Here is a 19,510-nt window from a genome sequence, read left to right as displayed (position 1 = left end):
GCAGTAATGGAAGATGCTGAAAAGTCTTCACCTTGAAAATACGGTTACTAGTTTCTCCTGTGGATATTCAATATATGACTTGTATTTCTGTTGCTACAAAAAAAAACTATTATACATTTAACAAAAATTTTGCAATGAGAGCTTATAACTTAATAATGCCCTTATTAAAAAAATTCCAGGTCATACTTCACAGTACTGCATTGAATTCATGAAATTAGTTGTAGCTGCCCTATGGCCAGCCCAATTTAAGAAAAGTATTCGTAAAACACAGAAAATCACACTAGTTCCTTACAAAAAAAAGCAAAGAAATAGTAGACAAAAATACTTTTAGCATAAAATAAATCTGGAAAGAACCTGTCCATTTTCATTATATATATATAAAAAAATCAGGATTATGAAAAGTGAGGGGGTATATTGAAAGTTCCTTAGAACTAATATAAAAAACAGGATCTTTAAAATAGCAGTCTTTAATTTTTTTGCCAAACTGACCAAACTGAATAATCCAAACAAACCATACTATTTATGCCTTATAAGTCTGACCTAAATGAAAATGGAAAACAATGACAAACATACAGTCCATAACTGATTTTAGCCTAATGGGGGAGAAAATTCCAGGATGGAAATTATTGTTTAAGCATGCCTATAAGCAAGAGTAACTAATGCCTTCACAAAACAGCGTCCAAATACTTCAGCGTATGTTCAGGGATGAAAGAAATGCCAACTAGGCCATCCAAATTTATCAATAGACAGAGGTTATCCATCTGTTTGAAGGAACATGAAAGCACAATCCCATCTGAATGCTCTGCAAATTCAGCAGCAACTGCTTTTAATCTAAATAGTGGAAGTAGGGAATATAAATTTCTTCAGCTTGCAAAATTCCAGAAAAAAATAGTTGAACTTTTGTAGTTTAAGATACAGCTAACAAAACAGGTTACAGTATATGTTGGGAGGGGGATCGTCACTCAAAGCAATTTAAAGGACAAATCTGAAAACAATCAGCTGTTGAACAATTATTTAATCTTTTAAAAAATATCTCCAAAAGATAGAAGTCCCACCTCTTGGCCCATTTGCGGTGACACCACACTCTCTGTTCTGTAGCAAAATGTTCCTCCTCTTATGCTTGTACATCCACAGTACTAAATGTTTTCACTGTACATAGGGTTGCCAATCTCCAGGTAATTGCAGGATATTTCCTGCTATTACAACTGATCTTCAGCCGATAGAGATCAGATCACCTGCTTTGGCAACTGGACTCTATGGCATTGAAGTCCCTCCCCTCCCCAAACCCCTCCCTCTTCAGGCTCCCTCCCTAAAAACCTCCCACCGGTGACAAAGAGGGACCTAGCAACCCTAACTGTACATATGCACTTATGTAAATACTCAATGGTGTACCCAGCAGACATTGGGACAGTAGATCCAGATTCTGGTGCAATGGATATGCCAATGGTAGAAGATCAAAATTATACATGAGAATGATCTTTAATGTTCTCTTCACAATGCAGTAAAGTTGAAGATTAGAAATGTTAAACCCCCCTTCTATGTTGTATGATCCATTGCTTAGAATATTAGAGATGGCTGACAAGAACAGAACTCAAGGAATGTGGTCAACCACCCTCTTTAATAAGTTACCTCAGCTGTGCCAATTTAGGAAAGAAGTTGAAGATGTATAAGTAATCAGGCTATTGCCACATGACCATCCAGCTGCAGGGACTGCAATTTAAGAACTTTCACAGGCACTGTTCTTCGAAGGTATTTAAGTTGCTTTGCTAGTTCCCCATTGTACTGCATAGTTAACTCAGCACAGGATGGCATGATTGCTTTTTACACAATTCCCTATTTTGGAACATCAGTGCTGCCCACACATTCAGGCACGAAATCACAAAACACTGCTCCCACACAAGCTTCTATTCATTTCAGCAGGGCTTGACAGGATGTTTCCACGGATACTCATCTACTACCTTTTATTCTTAAGAACAACTTCACAATCTTCTCATAAAACCTCATCACTCGCTTACATTATCCTGTATAACAATAGCAGTATTTATACTTAAATCACACTCACTCTGAACCACTGTGGAGAAAAATCCAAGGCTACAACAAACTACATTGACAGAGTAAGCTTTCATCCTAAATCATTCCGGAACAAAATTGTATGTCATTGTACACACTTCCTACTCCTATTGTATAATACCAAATTAATTTGTTACAATCCTTTTAATTGTTCACGTAAGCAGCATACAGCACGGAATTTTAAGGGTATATGGTTGTATTCCCACACATTTACAACAGAATGACTGCAACTATGTTAAATTGGAACAGCCACATTACATTAAACACACACAAAATTATTCATAACCATTCCATGCCCGCAGTAGTCATTTCATGGTTTAAGAGTTGGGCATGGGTGCTGTGTGTGAAAACTGCTTTGCTTGCTTCTCCTAACCTTTTATTATTAAACTGGATGACCAAAGGCCTTAAGCATAAAACCACATTGCAACTGATCAAAACAGACAAACCAGTATCACATGACAAGACAAAAAACAAAACCCAGATCAATAGAATACATATCCCTCATAAAATCTGCAACACATTAAAAATAATATGTATCAGTGGGTTTATACAGTTTCTCATAAATCAACAACATTTTAGCGAGATTACTATTGTCAGATATTTAGCAATGCTAGGTTGTTTTAGGATCAAGATCTGCTAATAATGATAAAGTTACCACCCAGAGCTTGAGAGGGAAGTGGTATCTGGACAAAATAGGACTAACCCAGACAGCTCTGGGGGCAGATCATTGATCACAGAATAGCAAAACATGGTCTACAGTCATTGCACCAGATACACAATCACAGAAGGATTCTGAAAATGGCATTTTAGCGAATCGTCCTCTTATTTCTGCAGTTGCCAGGACAATCAACCTGGAGAGCATAAAAGCATGCCTATGGCTAGGTGTTGTGAGGAATTTCAAGTATGAGGGAAGGGTCAAAGGGGGAGGAATCCCTAAAGCAGAAATAGAGCATACATGCCTTGCCTGGGTTAATGTAGTGGCATGATCAAGATCAATCATCTTTGTCCTGATCATCCTTTACGTTTCCTGGTAATCCATATCCTAAGCATAACAAGGGAAAGGCCAAGGGACTCAACTCTATCAATTACACACCTCTCCCAAGAATTTCTAAAGTTGTCTTCCTTCACAAGACACAAAAGCCCTGCCTGGGCATTAGGCACTGAAAGAAGAATCTTCAATCTCATGTTAAAGTCAGCAATCCAATGACCGTGTGTAAATTCCACTCTCACAGCGCATTCCTGATCTTTAAGGGCAAAAGCCCTTAGGAGGCCAGGAAGGCACTGCGCTGGCGTTGGGGCCCTCCTTCCCCGTGTCCAGGCTACTTACGCCACCGTAAGTGGCCCCAATGCCGGCAGGGAGGGCCAGATGCCATTGCCGCCATCGCAGCACTGCCCTGGGACACTGGCGGGGCCTTCTGCCAGCATCCCACCGGCGTACAGGCCCATGCTGGCGTCCCGGGGGGCGTTCCAGCATCCCAGGGGGAGGAGCTGCTGTTAGGCAGCCTCCTGTCCCCGTTCACCCCGGGTACACCAGCGGCGAGAGGAGCAAGGCTGCGCCTGCTTTTTAGCAGACGCACCCTCGCTTTTCTCAATGGGGCAAAAAAGCCCCATTTGGCCAAAAAAAAAAAAAAAAGCCTCAAAAAGGCTTTTTTTTGCCTTTTGGTGGGTGTGGAACAACTTAGGAGGTGGCGCGGCGGTGCCTCCTCCCTGCCATCCCTGGCCGCCACCAGCTCAAAAATGGGCTTTAAGAGTAGTTCCTGCTACACAGCTAGCCACTCCTGCCATCCTGTGCAGGAACTGAATAAGTATATAGATCAGGGACTCAGAGACTCCATTTATCTTTCTTGCTTCTCCATATATGATGAACCCAAATCCTTAATGAAGAACCTGTCCTGATGTAATCTAGCAGTAATAAAACAAATACATAATATTTATAATTATAATTAAACTTCAAAAATGGATACAGATTACATTTAAATAAACATAATATTTTTTTCTGTTCTTAAATTTGCTTTTTACTGCTTAAATGGCTGGGAACTTCTCTGTCACTGGCTATAATTTTCATGTACCACAGATGGATAGGCCATTTCCCAAAAATAAAGCATTACAGGAAAATGTGATAGTAAACTTTAGCAAGAAGAACTAGAGGCAATCAAAACATATGAATCTGTGTTGAAAAACAGACTTTCAACCTGAATCACAATCTTAATAGGAGCCTTAAACTAAATTTGACATTGGAGATGCTTCCTTTAAAATGTGATTTACTTTTCTTCCGTTCCCTGAAGGAACTTGTACATTTCTATTATTATATTTGTCACTTCCAGCGAAGAAAGTGCTTATATCATTTAGCTCCTTTATTTTTAAAAGGTGTAGGGGGTGTATGGTAAATTAAAATTGAAATGAATCAACTAACTCAACAATCCTAATAATCTGCTGTGCTGGCTGAAAAATCTTAGGATAGCAACAAGCAGCCCGATCCTCCTCAGAAGCTTCCCGGCTGCTGCGGGGGGGGGGGGGGGTTAAAAATGAAAAAAACCAACAAAAGGGGGAAATCCCCCACTGCCTCCAACGGGGCTCTGCCACCAAAAATGGTAGTGCAGCACTGCTGCAGCATGAGGGGCGTTCCCAGAAAGAGGTGAGGAAGCTGCCTAATGGCAGCTCCTCCCCCAGGAACGCCCCCACACTGGTATGAACTTTCTCTTCTGGGAAAGCTCTGACCGCATGGCTGCACTGGTGGTGGAGGCCAGCGGCTCCGGGACGTCATCGTATTTGCACCTGCGTCGGCATAGACATCACCTTATTTTGTGATAAGGTGGTACCTATGCCGGCACGGGGTCATGCCAGATCCTAAAGAACTTCGCCCATTCCAGTAATGGACTGGCTCTAAGTTCTCATGCCACTGTTAACATCCTGATGAGTAGTATATCCTTACCGGTATCAGCACTTGGCCAACAGTATTTTAGGGCTAAACAAGGTGTTTCAGGGGCATGTTTAGGGAAGAATGAGGCTTTGTTGAGATCCTAAGCTTACTCAACGTTGGGTCCCACTACTGCTGTGACAAAAATTGTTGGCTTATGTCGAAACTCTCCCAATGAACTCAATGAAGGGGGGAAGACCTCGTTCCCCCCCTTTACCCCAACAACAGATCCATGATAAAATGTGTGTGTTAACTGCTGTCAACTGCTTGTGGCAACCCTATGAATTAATGACCTCCAAAACATCCTAATGTTAAGGATTCTGATCAACTTTGCAGCCAGTCACAGCTCACCTACAGAAATATACGAAGTTATCAGATGACAAGATATGAAGCCTTGGGCTGTGTCTTGTAGGTCTCATGTTGATGCCCAGAAGACAAACTCCCACCACTAGGGAGAAGCCACCTAGGAGGCCCTCCACTTTTGGAAACTTGTATCTCTGATGCATTAGACAAGGGAAAACAGCCACTAGGATCCCTCCCCATTTTGGAAAATATATTTTTTGCTATTAAAGGGAACTTTAGTCATAGATGCAAATGAAATAAAATGCCAGCCAAGTCCAGGAGAACCTCAAGGCACCTATTGTCAAGGACCTGCCTTGGATGCCTGATAATCACTTTAACTCCAGCGTGGTGGTGAGCCAGCGTGGTGTAGTGGTTAAGAGCAGTGGTTTGGACCAGTGCAGTCTGATCTGGAGAACCAGGTTTGATTCCCCACTAATCCACATGAGTGGCAGAGGCTAATCTGGTGAACTGGATTTATTTCCCCACTCCTACACATGAAGCCAGCTGGGTAACCTTGGGCAAGTCACATTCTCTCAGCCTCACCTACCTCACAGGGTGCCTGTTGTGGGGAGGGGAAGGGATGGCGATTGTAAGCCGGTTTGATTCTCCCTTAAGTGGCAGAGAAAGTCGGCATATAAAAACCAACTCTTCTCCTTCCACCTGGCTGATATCTGTGAATGATGTACTGCCCTCCCGGAACAGTAAACTAATTAATTGCACCCTGAACAAAAGCAGGTATTTTGCCTTGCCCAGAGTGCCAGGACATTAAGTAGGTCAATTAACACCACCACCCAAACTAGTCCTTTGTTTTTTCACTTAAATTTAATCAAGTCCCCCATATGCCCTGCCATCCTCCCAGAAGGCCCCTATAGCACCAGCAAAATCCAGACTTTCCCCTTCAAATTCAAACCCAACTGTTAAAATGTTGCTACTGGGAAAGCAATACACAAGGAATTTCACTAATTCTAGCAACAAACATAAACCTGTTTTCCAAATAGGTTAAGTATAATGATATCCACCTGATATTGGAAACGTAATCCTAAATTTTATAATTGACTGAACTGGGTATCTGCAGTTACCTGTATAACATTTTAAGCTTTTCACAAACTATCAATATACACTAGATTTTAATGTAGAACAATTAAGAGCCATGTGGTTAAAAAGCATGAGAATTTCTTAGCAATGCATGCTGAGTTTCAAAATTAATGGAAATAAAGGTGAAAGCTTTACAACTAGAATCAGGAAAATGTGACGGTACAAGATAACGCTGGGTAAGAGATTATCTAGATAAAACAAGTAAATTGCTAGCATTTTTGAATTCAAATTTTAACCCGCATTTCTTGGTAATGGTTACTCTGGGATTTATCCTGCATAATAAAAATTCTAGTCAGTTTATGTACAGCAGGAACATTTCTTTGTAATGTATGCTTCTCAATTTGTTCCACATAACCCAGGTTGTTGTTTTCAAGTGAGAGCTCATAAAGGACACTCAGCAGGAGGTGTCCTTGGGGGGGATAAAAGCTTCAACAGTGGCTAAGTGATACGATTTTAATGAAACTAGAATAGTATAGCCATGTACAAAATTAACATTTTTAATGACTGAAGAAATAGAAATTAGCCAAATACCAATTCTCAACGGAACTTTTTATTTCATTTCTCAACGATGAACAGAATCATAATGCTAAATTGGGGCAGAATCAAAAATATTTCTTAACACTATGGGTGTAAAAAGTCTGTAGACTCAATGTTCTTCTGCAAAAATGTAGAATGTGTTTATACATGAAGAAACAAAAGAAAATTCTATATCAAAGGGATCAACACACGTTTAAACAGGTTACTCTTCTTTTAACAGGCAGGACAAATTCATTATTGTGGTAACTTCTGTTAAGCACTGACAGTTATATTAAGCTGCTTCTAGCAGTTGGTAGGACAATACTAAGCTAAGAACAGTTATGTGAACAGCCCCTTAAAAAGGCCTGGCATGCACAGCTTAAAACTTTAATTTCATCATGCTATTAGAAAATGCTGAATAAATGAACTTTTAGAAAATGCCATTATAACAGGGTTACTCATTACAGATCTCATTACAAGCTATCTTTATAATGTACACCTGACAATAACATGTAAATGTTGGGCTTTAAAAGGTCAGCTTAACTAACAGAACAATCTTACTATTTATAGCAAAGGGTGAACTTTTGTTATTTGAATGCTAAAGCAACTAACCCTTGAGTTTAATGTAATTAGGGAAGGGATATTCAATTTACAGTATCCACATGTAATGATAATTACACTGGTCCCAAAAAGCTGTGGGTAAGCATAAGAAACCTTTGTAATTACATCCTGTTTTCAAAATGACTTCAGTGCTGTGAACTTGAAGCATTTCAGCAAATGAAGGCCAATGCACATAAAACGAAAACTACAGAGGGTTTAAAAGCTATACTGTTTAACATAATGAGCAGTACTACCAGGGGGAGATCACAAAATGCTTTCTATAACTCACCCCGACAGCCCAAGCCATCTCCTTTTCCCTCACAAAAATCCATTAAAAAAAAACACAGCTTCCACCCCTCTTTTTCCTGTTCCTCATGAATACGCCTCAGATTTGTCTCTCAAGATGCTCAGAAGAAGCAGTCAGCCCCCTTAAACTCTGTATGGATTACGGGAGTAGTCCCAAGCTGTACAGCTTCTGATTCTATTTGGCTCAAAAGAATGCCAGCGAGGTATGAATATGAAACAATTCTCCCTTACATGCATGGCAGATTAGCTATGTCAGCATTCCAGTAAGACCAAGGTGAAAAATAAACAAATAACTGCTCACAGCAGCTGCAGCGATCACTCTCTGGAAAATTATTCAGGCATCATGAGGGAGATGATATTAAATGCTGCCACTTGCTGCTTCACAGCTTTTTGAATATTCACATCAGAATGGGATGAACACTTATGAACATCTTCCATTACATTTGTGTCTTAAAAGGTGGGTAGCTGGAACCTTCTTGGCTGATAGGAAAATGGTTTGTCATAATTCATTAACAACACGGCTTTTCCCAGGTTTCTTTCAGCGAAAGTCAAGTGGTCTATGAAAAACGTTGGGTGCACAATGGCTTCTCCAGAGACTCTGTAACTTGCTTGCTACTATTTGGCACCATTTGACTTGTATGGTCCTGAAAGGCAAGTATCCTATTTAGCAATCCTAAACAGAGTCTACCCTTCTACATCCAGTGAAAGTGTAGAAGGGTATAACACTGTTTAGGATTGTACCGATACTTGCCTTTCAGGAGAGCCAGCATGGTGTAGTGGTTAAGAGCAGTAGTCTGGAGCAGTGGACTCTGATCTGGAGAACCGGGTTTGATTCCCCACTCCTCTACATGAGCGATGGAGGCTAATCTGGTGAACTGGATTTGTTTTCCCGTTCCTACGTATGAAGCCAGCTGGGTGACCTTGGGCAAGTCACCTCCGTTAGAGCTCTTTCAGCCCCACCAACCTCAGAGGGTGTTTTTTGCGGGGAGGGAAGGGAAGGTGATTGTAAGCCGGTTTGAGTTTCCCTTAAATGGTAGAGAAAGTCGGCATATAAAAACCAACTCTTCTTCTTCTGTTTAGGGTTGCACTGTAGGTCTTGCAACATCTTTCAGAGAACCTCTGGTATCCCACTGTTATCCACAAAAACTGCTAACTTATCTTCAATGAGAAATAATAAACTCTTTGACAGTAAAAACAAAAACAAGAGAAATAAAGTTTAACATAAGTTTAAATGGTATGGCACAACATCTGATTGTTTTGATGCTTAACCTGTACTCCAGACAAGAATCTACGGTTAGACCAAAATATGGAGAAACAGAATGGTTTCCAGTTTACAAAGGTGTCAACGATGTGTTTATCTCCCTTTCTGTTCAATCTAAATGCAGAACATAACATAAGGAAAACTGGATTAGAGTTAGATGGTGGAGTGAAAATTGGAGGAAGGAACATTAACAATTTGAGATATATAGATGATACCACGTTACAGGCAGAAAACAGAGAAGACTTTAAACAACTACTGATGAAGGTTAAAGCACAAAGTGCCAGAGCAGGATTACAGCTGAACATAAAGAAGACAAAAGGAATGACTACTGAGGAATTATACAACTTTAAGGTTGAAAATGAAAAAATTGAAATTGTTCAAGATTTCCTATTCCTTGGCTCAGTCCTCAACCAAACAGGAGACTGCCACCAAGAAATCAGAAGGAGATTGAGACTGGGAAGGGCAGCCATGAAGGAGACAGAAAACATTCTTAAGTGTAAAAAGTTGTCCCTGGTTACCAAGATCAAAGTAAGTCATAGTTCAGTAGGGTTGCCATAAATTGGAAGGGGTTTGAAGGCACTTAACACACACAAAGTTTAACTATTTTATTTTGTTTTATTTGGACTGCTGGACAAAAATGTGTGTTTCTTAATGTTATATGAATGGAACTGGAAGAAATATGAAAGGGTGGGGAAATGATTAAAAAGTGCAAAATGACAATTATAATTTAACTGATTCAACTGAAGTGAATGGAAGGCTTTTTTGACTGAGTATTATTAAAAGTCATACAAATATTAACTAGTACAGCTCAATCAGACCACATACACAACACAGAATGTCAATTTTTACTTATAAAATCCTTCTCTTTCTAAATGTGTGTGTGTTCTTCTAAATTAATTAATTTTATTTCCAGGCTTCCTGATTGTGTCAGTTTACTGCTTACAATTATTTCTTTCTTAAACATTACTGAAATGTTTGTTAATTGGGAAAGGTTTGTGTGTGTGTGTGTGTGTGTGTGTGTGTGTGTAAAGTGCCGTCAAGTTGCAGCCGACTTATGGCGACCCCTTTTGGGGTTTTCATGGCAAGAGACTAACAGAGGTGGTTTGCCAGTGCCTTCCTCTGCACAGCAACCCTGGTATTCCTTGGTGGTCTCCCATCTAAATACTAACCAGGGCTGACCCTGCTTAGCTTCTGAAATCTGACGAGATCAGGCTAGCCTGGCCCATCCAGGTCAGGGCAAGGTTTAACTCTTGCTTAAATCACTGGCTATTCATCATCTTTTAAAAGGATTATTTTACAACTTAACAAAGTAACATGGGTATTATTTGATCTCAAGAAATAGTCTCACAACAGTCTAAAAGCTCCCGGCATTTATACAAATGGATGCATACTGGCAAAACCAGATAACTGAACCAAAATCAATAATTATGTCTAATGACTGTTACAGAAAAAAATGATGTGCACATTCTTAATGGATTAACACTTCTTATGAGCAACACAACATTTCATTATGCTAACACAGATCAACACTGAGGGGTGTCATACTCATATGAGAAAAAATGTATTTCAAAGCTATTACAGACGTAATTTTTCAGCATATTTTGTGAACCCATTTCATAAAACAGAGAGCGTGATCGGAATTGTTACAACTATTGTTACAATTGTAACAATCGGAATTGTTACAATTGTCATTGGTACATACACTAGATCATTCTCTGAAAAATTTCAACCAAATGCAAAGTTTTACAGGAGTATGGGGATAATTATCCTTTCTAACACCGTGACTGAGCTATAAAGTTTTCCATCAGCTACAAATGCAACAACTAATATATACTAAAACATAACATGATAATACATAGTGCTGTTTATCTCACTAGATATACAAAGGGCACAGTGATAGGAATCAGGGAAATGGGCAATGAGTACAAACAACCATCAATGCAGTCATATTGTTCCTATAACGAAGTCATTTTGTTTGACTGGAAGTCCAATTCTAAGCAGAATTACACCCTCCTAAACCCATAGACTCCAATGGACTCAAAGAGGCATTACTCCGTTCAGGATTGCACTATAAATTTAGTACCTATCCTGAATGGCATAATTATTTCATTGTCAGTATTTCATTGTCATGCATCTGTTCTAGAAGAAAATATTTTATTGCTATATTCTTCTAGAAAAATTGCTTGGCAACATTGAGTATGATATGCTGCCTTTCTACTCATAATACATTATACTAGAGGTGTCAAATCCTGTTCCAAAAATTCCTTGTGATTTTTTTAAAACAAAAATTCTATACTAGTAAATTAGAATTCTGTGCCTAGTTCCTATTGCAACATAAAACTGGACTGTATTTAATATATGAGAAAAATCTAAATGGAGAAAAAATTACATTCATTTATTTTCTTAAATTAATTTTCTTTACCTGACTTAATCAAGACTAACTTTACAGCCACTAAAATAGCTGTGCTTCTACTTTAGGAAGGAGTAAAATTCTTGCTGCACGTCTACCACCCTATTTATGGGCAGAACAAGTCAGCCAATGTAAATGTTTCTGTATGGACTAGATGGCCCTGGCTAGTCAGATCTCAGAAGCTAAGACCACCAGGGAAGTCCTGGGTTGCTACATGCAGTGCCAAACCACCTTGTTGCTCTCTTGCCTTGAAAACTCAACGGGGTCACCATAAGTTGGCTGTGACTTGACAACACTGTCCACATCCCCACACAGAAACCAGATGGAGGGAAGTTTAGGCAAGAACTCTTAAGTGGACATTCACTAATGAGAATTATGCATGGAGAATCCTGGGTACAAAACCTTGTGGGAGGGGCTGTGGCTCAATGGTAAAGTATCTGCTTGTCATGCAGAAGGTCCTAGGTTCAATCCCTGGCATCTCCAGTTAAAAGGACCAGGCAGGTAGGTCTACCACCCTATTTATGGGCAGAACAAGTCAGCCAAGGTAAATGTTTCTGTATGGACTGCACGTTATCCTTATCCAGCCAAAAAAAGTGACAATTTCTCTAACAGATGTAACATCACAACTGAGTATAACGCATTTGCGCTTTGCTTGGGGGGGCGGGGGCGGAATCCCTCAGTCATATTGTCTTCCAGGTAATAAAAGCACCAAGACCGGCATCAGCATACCCTGATAGCTAGCCAGCAAGCAAATGAGTTAGGGAAAGTGTGCATGGATGAGCATGCAAACAAGAAGGGGGTATGGGGGGTGCAGTGGCAAGCAGATGAGCAGACAAGGTGCCTGGGGACCCCAAAACCTGGAACCAGCCCTGGACAGCACTGCTCACTAGAATGGAAGAATGAGACTGCATTGTGCAGTGGTGTCAGACTAGTATCTGAGAAACCCAAGCATGAATGCCCACTCTGCCATGGAAGCTTGCTGAGGGACCTTGGGCTAGTCACACACAGCCTAACCTACCTCACGGGGTTCTTACAAGAATAAATTGGAGGAAGGGAAAACAATGTAAGCCACTTTGGGGAGAAAGGTATGGAATAAATAAAAAGTTTATTTCCCACAAATCCCTAACATTGATGGCAGTGATGAACATGATTACCGTATTTTTCGCTCCATAGCACGCACCTGAACATGATTACCGTATTTTTCGCTCCATAGCACGCACCTGACCATAACACGCCCCCCCCCCCAGCTGGCCATTGGAGCGGGGAAAGCCGGCTCGCGCTGGAACAACGCGACCCGGCTCTGTGCGTCCCACCCACCTCCCAGCTAAGAGGCGGGCGGGGAAAGCCGGCTTGCATCGTTCCAGAGTGCCCAGCCGGCTCTGTGCGTCCCGGGGCGCACAGAGCCGGCTGGGCACGCTGGAACGACACAAGCCGGCTCTGTGCGTCCCGCCTCCCAGCTGGGAGGCAGGCGGGGAAAGCCGGCTGGCTGTTCCAGCGCACCCAGCTGGCTCTGTGCGCACATTCACTCCATAACACGCACAGACATTTCCCCTCACTTTTGAGGAGGAAAAACGTGTGTGTTATGGAGCGAAAAATACGGTATATACTATGGGTGTGGAAGAATCCGAGAATGCAGCAGCACACACATAGCCCTATAACAATGTAAAAGGATCTATGGGTCATGGGCCACATGTTAAGACTTTCAGCATTTGCTATCACACAACATATTCTGCTGAACAGGAAAAAAAATATGAAAGCAAAATAAATTAAGCATATTAGACTGAGAAAGATTGAACAGTAGAAAATGCAGCTCTCTTGTCTTCAAAATCCTATGTTTATTTCTATAAAGTCTGTGTTCTGTGGGCTTTCTTAAAAGGTTTTAATATATAAACTAACCAAAAAACAGAACTACAAAATGCATTTAGAAATTTTTATATATAAACCAAACTGTTGCTTAATTTTCCTCAAGTCTCAACAGGTGGCCTTAGCTTACTCAGGACTCCCAGAATAGCTTTCTTACCTACAGAATAATACAATAATAATTCGCTTTACAGGGCTGTTGTGAAGCTTTTTTTTTTTTACACTTGTGCAAATAACACTGCTTGCCAATGGCACATTACACTGCTGTAATGGCACATCAGCTTATAGGATCAAAGTTAAAAGATGACCTTGGGAGCCAACTGGGACTGTAAATGCTGTGCAAGAGAAACAGAAACCATGCAATAAATGTCCATTATCACACTCCTTTGAGAAATGGACTGATCACTGATGGCCTCATGTTGATTCACTTTGTATTTTTATTGCAAATAATAAACCCTCATATGGTTTTTTAAAGGAGGAGAAAGTCTCAAAGCCCTACCCCCATTTTGTTGAGCAATGGTCGCTGCTTTAGCTGAACTGGAGAAAGCAACAATGTGTTTCATAAATCCACATAAGTAACACTTCCAGTGTCATTTAATCTCTTCCTGATACTATTCTGGTTTATTTAAATCCTAATATGCACAAGGCCTTGCTGTACAAAGCAGTTAACCTCAGTCTCCAGAGAACATCAATATATAATTTCCTAGGTTTGTGCATCTGATTAACTGGGCACTGGCTTACCAAACTTCACACCATTTTAATTTATGAATTCTTCCTGTATTTGTCTGCCTTTGGGTAATCTATAAAATTATAATCTATCCATATAAAATGTGATTGATCTTTTGGAATGAGGCAATAATACTGGTGATGGGCTTATTGTCTGCTGGCATGTGCGCGTGTGTTATTAACTTGTTTTTGTGACTTTGGATGTGCTTGGAAATGGCTGGCAGTGACAGTTTCGGTACAAATGGAAACAGCGGTTTAACCGGTGCAGGGAAGTGGGAGATGAGGTTAAGAACAGAACCTATCAGGAAAGGGGGAAAGGAGACAGACAATTAGAATAAAAAATTCATGGTCTGAGGCTGCTTGAAAATTTTTGACAGGAAAAAAAAGGCGGGATATAAACGTCATAAATAACACTGTGCTTGATCCAGCCAAATACTGTATATACTTGTGTATAAGCCGAGTTTTTCAGCCCCCCAAAAAGGCTGAAAAATCCCAACTCGGCTTATACACGGGTCAATACGGTAATTGGGTGGTTTCTCCTTCGGAGCCGCCTGACTCGAGCTCCCGCCGGCCAGCTGATTCCCCCCACCCCCCCAGCGCGCTCCAGCTGATTCCCCACCCCACCCCCCAGCGCGCTCCAGCCAACCAGCTGATTGCCCCCCAGCCCCCCAGCGCGCTCCAGTGCGCTCCAGCTGATTCCCCCCACCCCCAGCGGACTCCAGCACGCTCCAGCCGACCAGCTGGTTCCCCCCCACCCCCCAGTACGCTCCCCCCGGCCAGCTGATTCCCCCCAGCCCACCCCCCACTGCAGCGCGCCTTCTGCTGTGTGGCGGCAGCAGCAGTTTCTTCCCCCCCACCCCGCCCACGCCCACCTCACCAGGGCTGGTCCTCCCGCTCTACAGCTGATCCGCGGGCCTCCAGCAGGCCTTCTCTGGGCCTCTTCCTCCCGCTCTAAAATGGCGGCCACCATTTTAGAGCGCCTCTCCCAGTGAGTAGGGGGTTCAGGGGCTCTTCCCCCTCCCTCCCTTGGATGGCACTGGGGTCGGGGTGGGTAGGGAGGGCCCGGGAGGCCGGCAGGAGGGCGACCTGGGGCAGCGGCGAGATCATCCCTGCGCTCTAAAATGGCGGGTGCCATTTTAGAGCGCAGCATTACCGGTAAAGGGAATTTCTTATTGACCCTCGGCTTATACACGGGTCAATAAGAAATTCCCTTTTCTGGCCTCAAATTTGGGGGGTCGGCTTATACTCAGGTCGGCTTATACCCGAGTATATACGGTATTAACATTTGTAAATCCCACTGATTTCAATGAGGGAAAATTACACTGAATGCCAAGATGCACTGAAGATACACTGAAGGCCAGGGATAAATATTTCGGTAATACCTGCAGGCTCTCTGAATCAGAATGATTTAGATAGAAAAGTATGGGTAAAACAACCTTAAGTGTTTCAATTTAACAACTTCTTTCCATGTTCTCTTAAATTCCACTATTTATACAAGGTCCCTTCTGAAGGTATCCAGTTTTGTGGGACAATTTTCAATTAACCCGAAGAAGTGGACAAACCGCTCAACAGCATGTTCTGCCCACCTTGACTTTTGTTGTTCTTGGTTTAAGAAGCTGTGGAGCATCTAATTATTATAACATTTTCATTTAATCTGTTTGATTTTAACAACATCAGAACAATTTGAAATCTACCATATTTGAGTAAAGAAGTGTGGCAAATCCTCTTGAGTTCTTGAGTGAAACTGATATTCCAGACCTATATCGGTTGGGATGCAGACCTGGATTTAGAACAGAAGCTACTTTAGGATATTGGGGGAGGGGGGTTGCCATTAAGTCACAGGTGATTTATGGCAACCCATAGGGTTTTCACAGATTTCAGAGGTGGTTTGCTATTGCTTGCCTTTGCATCATGACCCTCATATTCCTTGGAGATCTCCCTTCCAAATACTTGCCAAGGTTGACTCTGCTTAGCTTCTGAGATCAGGCTAGCCTGGGATATCCAGGTCAGGTACTGATGTTAAAAATCTCACCAGTTTTTGACAAAATCCATAAGGGCTAATTTTGGTATTTTTCAGTGGGACCAGTCTTGCCTGATAGATGAGTGGTAGAAGGTAGGGCTGACTGACTGCTACTCTGTCCTATCATAGGAATTTCTGAATTTTGCTGTGAGATGATGCTTCATATAAATCTTTCATTTACATCAGATTCAGCGCTCGTTTATTTAAAATAAATGCCTGAATGTGTTTTAGGCTAGACAATTCAGTGTTTGCAGACCTGTGGCTACATGTTTGGGATTCTGCCCCTTCTGATACTCCTCCAAAAAGATCTGATATACACCAACTTTGTCTGGTAAACTGCCTGTGGCATATCTTCCCCATCAGGATTTTGCACACAGAAAATTTCTCATCTGGACTACTGTACTATTCCTTTTTCATATTAAAGGCAAACATTGCATGTTACTGAAGTTCATATTCTGAGCCAAGTAATTAATAATTTTACTGACATCACTATTTAATACAACTGCAGTAATATCCTGCTTGCATCAGGCACAATTCAAGTAGCTGCTTTCTGCTGTTCGAACTGCTAATTCAGTGGATCCTGCACAAAGCAAAAAAGCAAATTATACTACATGTTCTGCAAAATGTTGTCATTCAGTAATATGCTGATAATGTTCTTAGGTAAATGTTAAGTTTATTCAAAACCAACTTTATGAAGCAAAACACACATACACCCACAGTGAGGCCTACCGAATTCCTTAATGACAGCATTCGTAGGGCAAATATATCCAGAGCCTAAGTAAAACCTTGTCAAGAACTGTTCCAGATCCTGGTACACTGGAACCTACACTAAAACCTGGAATAGAATTCTGAATATTAAGTGTTGCTCCACATTTTTAACATCTGCTGGAGACAGGGTTTTCAGCTGTAGCTGGCAACAGCTGGAAGAAACTGGTAGGCAGGGACAGCCTCACTGGTGTGCCAACATGCAACATCAATTCTAGGGCAAAAAACACAAGTGATGTCATCACTTTGAGTGCCACCCTGGCATAACGATGTGACTCCCGGTTTTGCAGTAAAAGTGATGAACCACATGCTGGCCTATGAAGCAGCAGTGGGGAACATGGGACTCTATGCCTGGCCCACTTTGCTCTGCATTCTGGCATTTACTGTAGCCTGACCATATAATGCAGAGTAGGGCCTTCTCTGCTATAGCACCCATTTCATAGCACTTTCCCTACTGGCCTTCTAATTATATAATGACTCTGGCAGGATGCATGGGCTCCAACTTACAGATGAGCCCCGTTTGCAGGCCTGCATAAAAAAATAGTTTTATTTGGAAAATCCTTTCCTCAATATTGCTGATCCTGTTGGAATGTTTTACCTGCTATATTTAGCTATGTTTTTGTTTTACTTGATAGCTTTTCAGATTATACATCATTTTGAGCACTATACAGTTGAAAAGATGTCTACAGAGTTTTATTAATACATTAATTAAATACAAAAGTATTCAGAGACTTGAATCTCTCCCATCTCTATTAGCATCAAACCTTTCTAAATAGCTTTTAAAAACATGTCAAGCATTTCTTCTGTTGCAAGGAAGAAAGCCCCCATGTTTTTTCTTATTTTTTGCTTAAAACAATTCATTTCAAGTAAACATTCTATACTGCTCAGGTGGTTGGAATACCCAAATGATTATACTCAGTCAGTGATTAAATGGAATACCGTTTACTCCAAATATTTAATTATCTTTATCGCACCCATTAGTGTGCAAAAGACTATAAGGTAAAGAGATCTGACAAGACAGCTACTACTAAAGATAATTTGGGGGAAAATCAGTATTAGGCTAACATAGCACGTACTTGCCAGTATTGACCTTTATCTTCATGCAGTATCTAACATACAAACAAAAATAGATTGCTATGTGTATGATGGTGCAATCCTAAACAGCATTATGTCCATCTAACAGTGTCATCCTGAACTGAGTTATACCCTTGTAAGGACAGTGGAGTCAATAGGATCAGAATGGTGTAGATCTCTTTCAGATTAAACTGTGAATTATCTTAATCTTATTTACTTGATCACACCACAACAAAATGGTCAACAGACTCTTAATAAAAATTAAAGATGCGTTGAAATGATTTCGGCAGCTGGAATATGGATAGAGGAATTATTTTTACCAGTTCTCCTTCCTCCCCTCCCCATTGCCTAAAAAGGTCACCAGACCGCCAATACTGCCTTTTCAGAGATGACAAGGGTCTGCTGCAGGCAGACACAATCTGTTTCTAAAACCACAAAATTTTACAGCCCATTCCTGAGCCGAAAGGAGGCCAGGAAGGGGCTGTGCCGGTATCTGGGTCCCCTGCGCCCGTGCCACTTATGGCACCCAGGGTGGCACAGACGGGGGATGGGGTGTGCACACCATCCTCCCAATGCTGCCACAGCAGTGCCACCCAGGGATGCCTCGCACCGGCATCCAGATGGCACACTTCTGTGCACCGTCCTTCCGGAGGCGTTCCCAGGGCATTCCCACACTGGGCCAGGGGAGGAGACTCCTTTCGGTGGCCTCCTACCCCTTTGCCTATCTCCATGGAATCCTAAGGAGCAGTTCCACCGGTTTTCCAAGTAAGGGCAAGGTTTCGGCTTCGGGGGTGTGTGTGGCTGCACTGCCTCCAGCAACCGGCACAGCCCTCTCCCTCAGGAATAGGTTGTAAGTCACTTATTCCTACATTACATCAGCACTTTAAAGATTAACATTTTATTCCAGTGAACATTTTTGTGAACTACAGATCACTTCTTCAGATGCAAAGCAATATCTGAAAATCCCTACCTCATGAAAATATTTTTTTTTTACTGCAACAGACTAACATGGCTACTGTTCTGCAATAACAGTTGGTTTTGAATACAATTTTATAAAAAAAAATTCACCCTAAATGCTTGCCATAGAATATATTCTTGTAGCAAACCTTTGCTATTCAGGCCTTTATGTATATATCTTACTTTATAAGCACCTAGGAAAATTTGTTACATTTCCAGAATACAGTTGCCACTTGCAAATACATATTCCTAAGGCAAGAAAAAATCTCCCTGAGTATATTAAATTGACAAATCCTATGCATATTATCTGTAAAGTCCCACTGAGTTTAATAGTATTTACCGTATATACCCGTGTATAAGCCGACCCGCGTATAAGCCGAGGTGCCTAATTTCTCCCCAAAAATGGGGAAAAATTAGGCACCCGCGTATAAGCTGAGGGTCGGCTTATAACTCCTCCCCCCCCCCGCAGGCTTACCTGACCGGCTCCTGGCGGCGAAAAGCGGCGCGGGCCCGGTGGGGGTGGCTTTCCTGCAGCCGCTGGAGGCCGCCCCTAGGCCGCTCCGGGCGGTGGAAAGCGGCACGGGCTTGGCA

The 19,510-nt window shown here is 41.7% G+C and overlaps 1 protein-coding gene and 1 non-coding gene across 9 annotated transcripts in view; one reads left to right on the top strand and one right to left on the bottom strand.

Annotated features, from left to right (window-relative positions):
• The window catches only part of TENM3 (teneurin transmembrane protein 3), a 469,013-nt gene that overhangs the window by 237,637 nt on the left and 211,866 nt on the right, over positions 1 to 19,510 (bottom strand). The window lies entirely within an intron of this gene.
• On the top strand, positions 11,929 to 12,000 carry TRNAD-GUC (transfer RNA aspartic acid (anticodon GUC)). Its single transcript has one exon. It is a non-coding gene; the product is annotated as a tRNA-Asp (tRNA).

Source organism: Euleptes europaea, chromosome 9 (genome assembly GCF_029931775.1).
Source record: "Euleptes europaea isolate rEulEur1 chromosome 9, rEulEur1.hap1, whole genome shotgun sequence".
Taxonomy (NCBI): domain Eukaryota; kingdom Metazoa; phylum Chordata; class Lepidosauria; order Squamata; family Sphaerodactylidae; genus Euleptes; species Euleptes europaea.
Note: the sequence above shows the minus strand (reverse complement) of the source record. Positions and strands in the feature narration are given on the sequence as shown.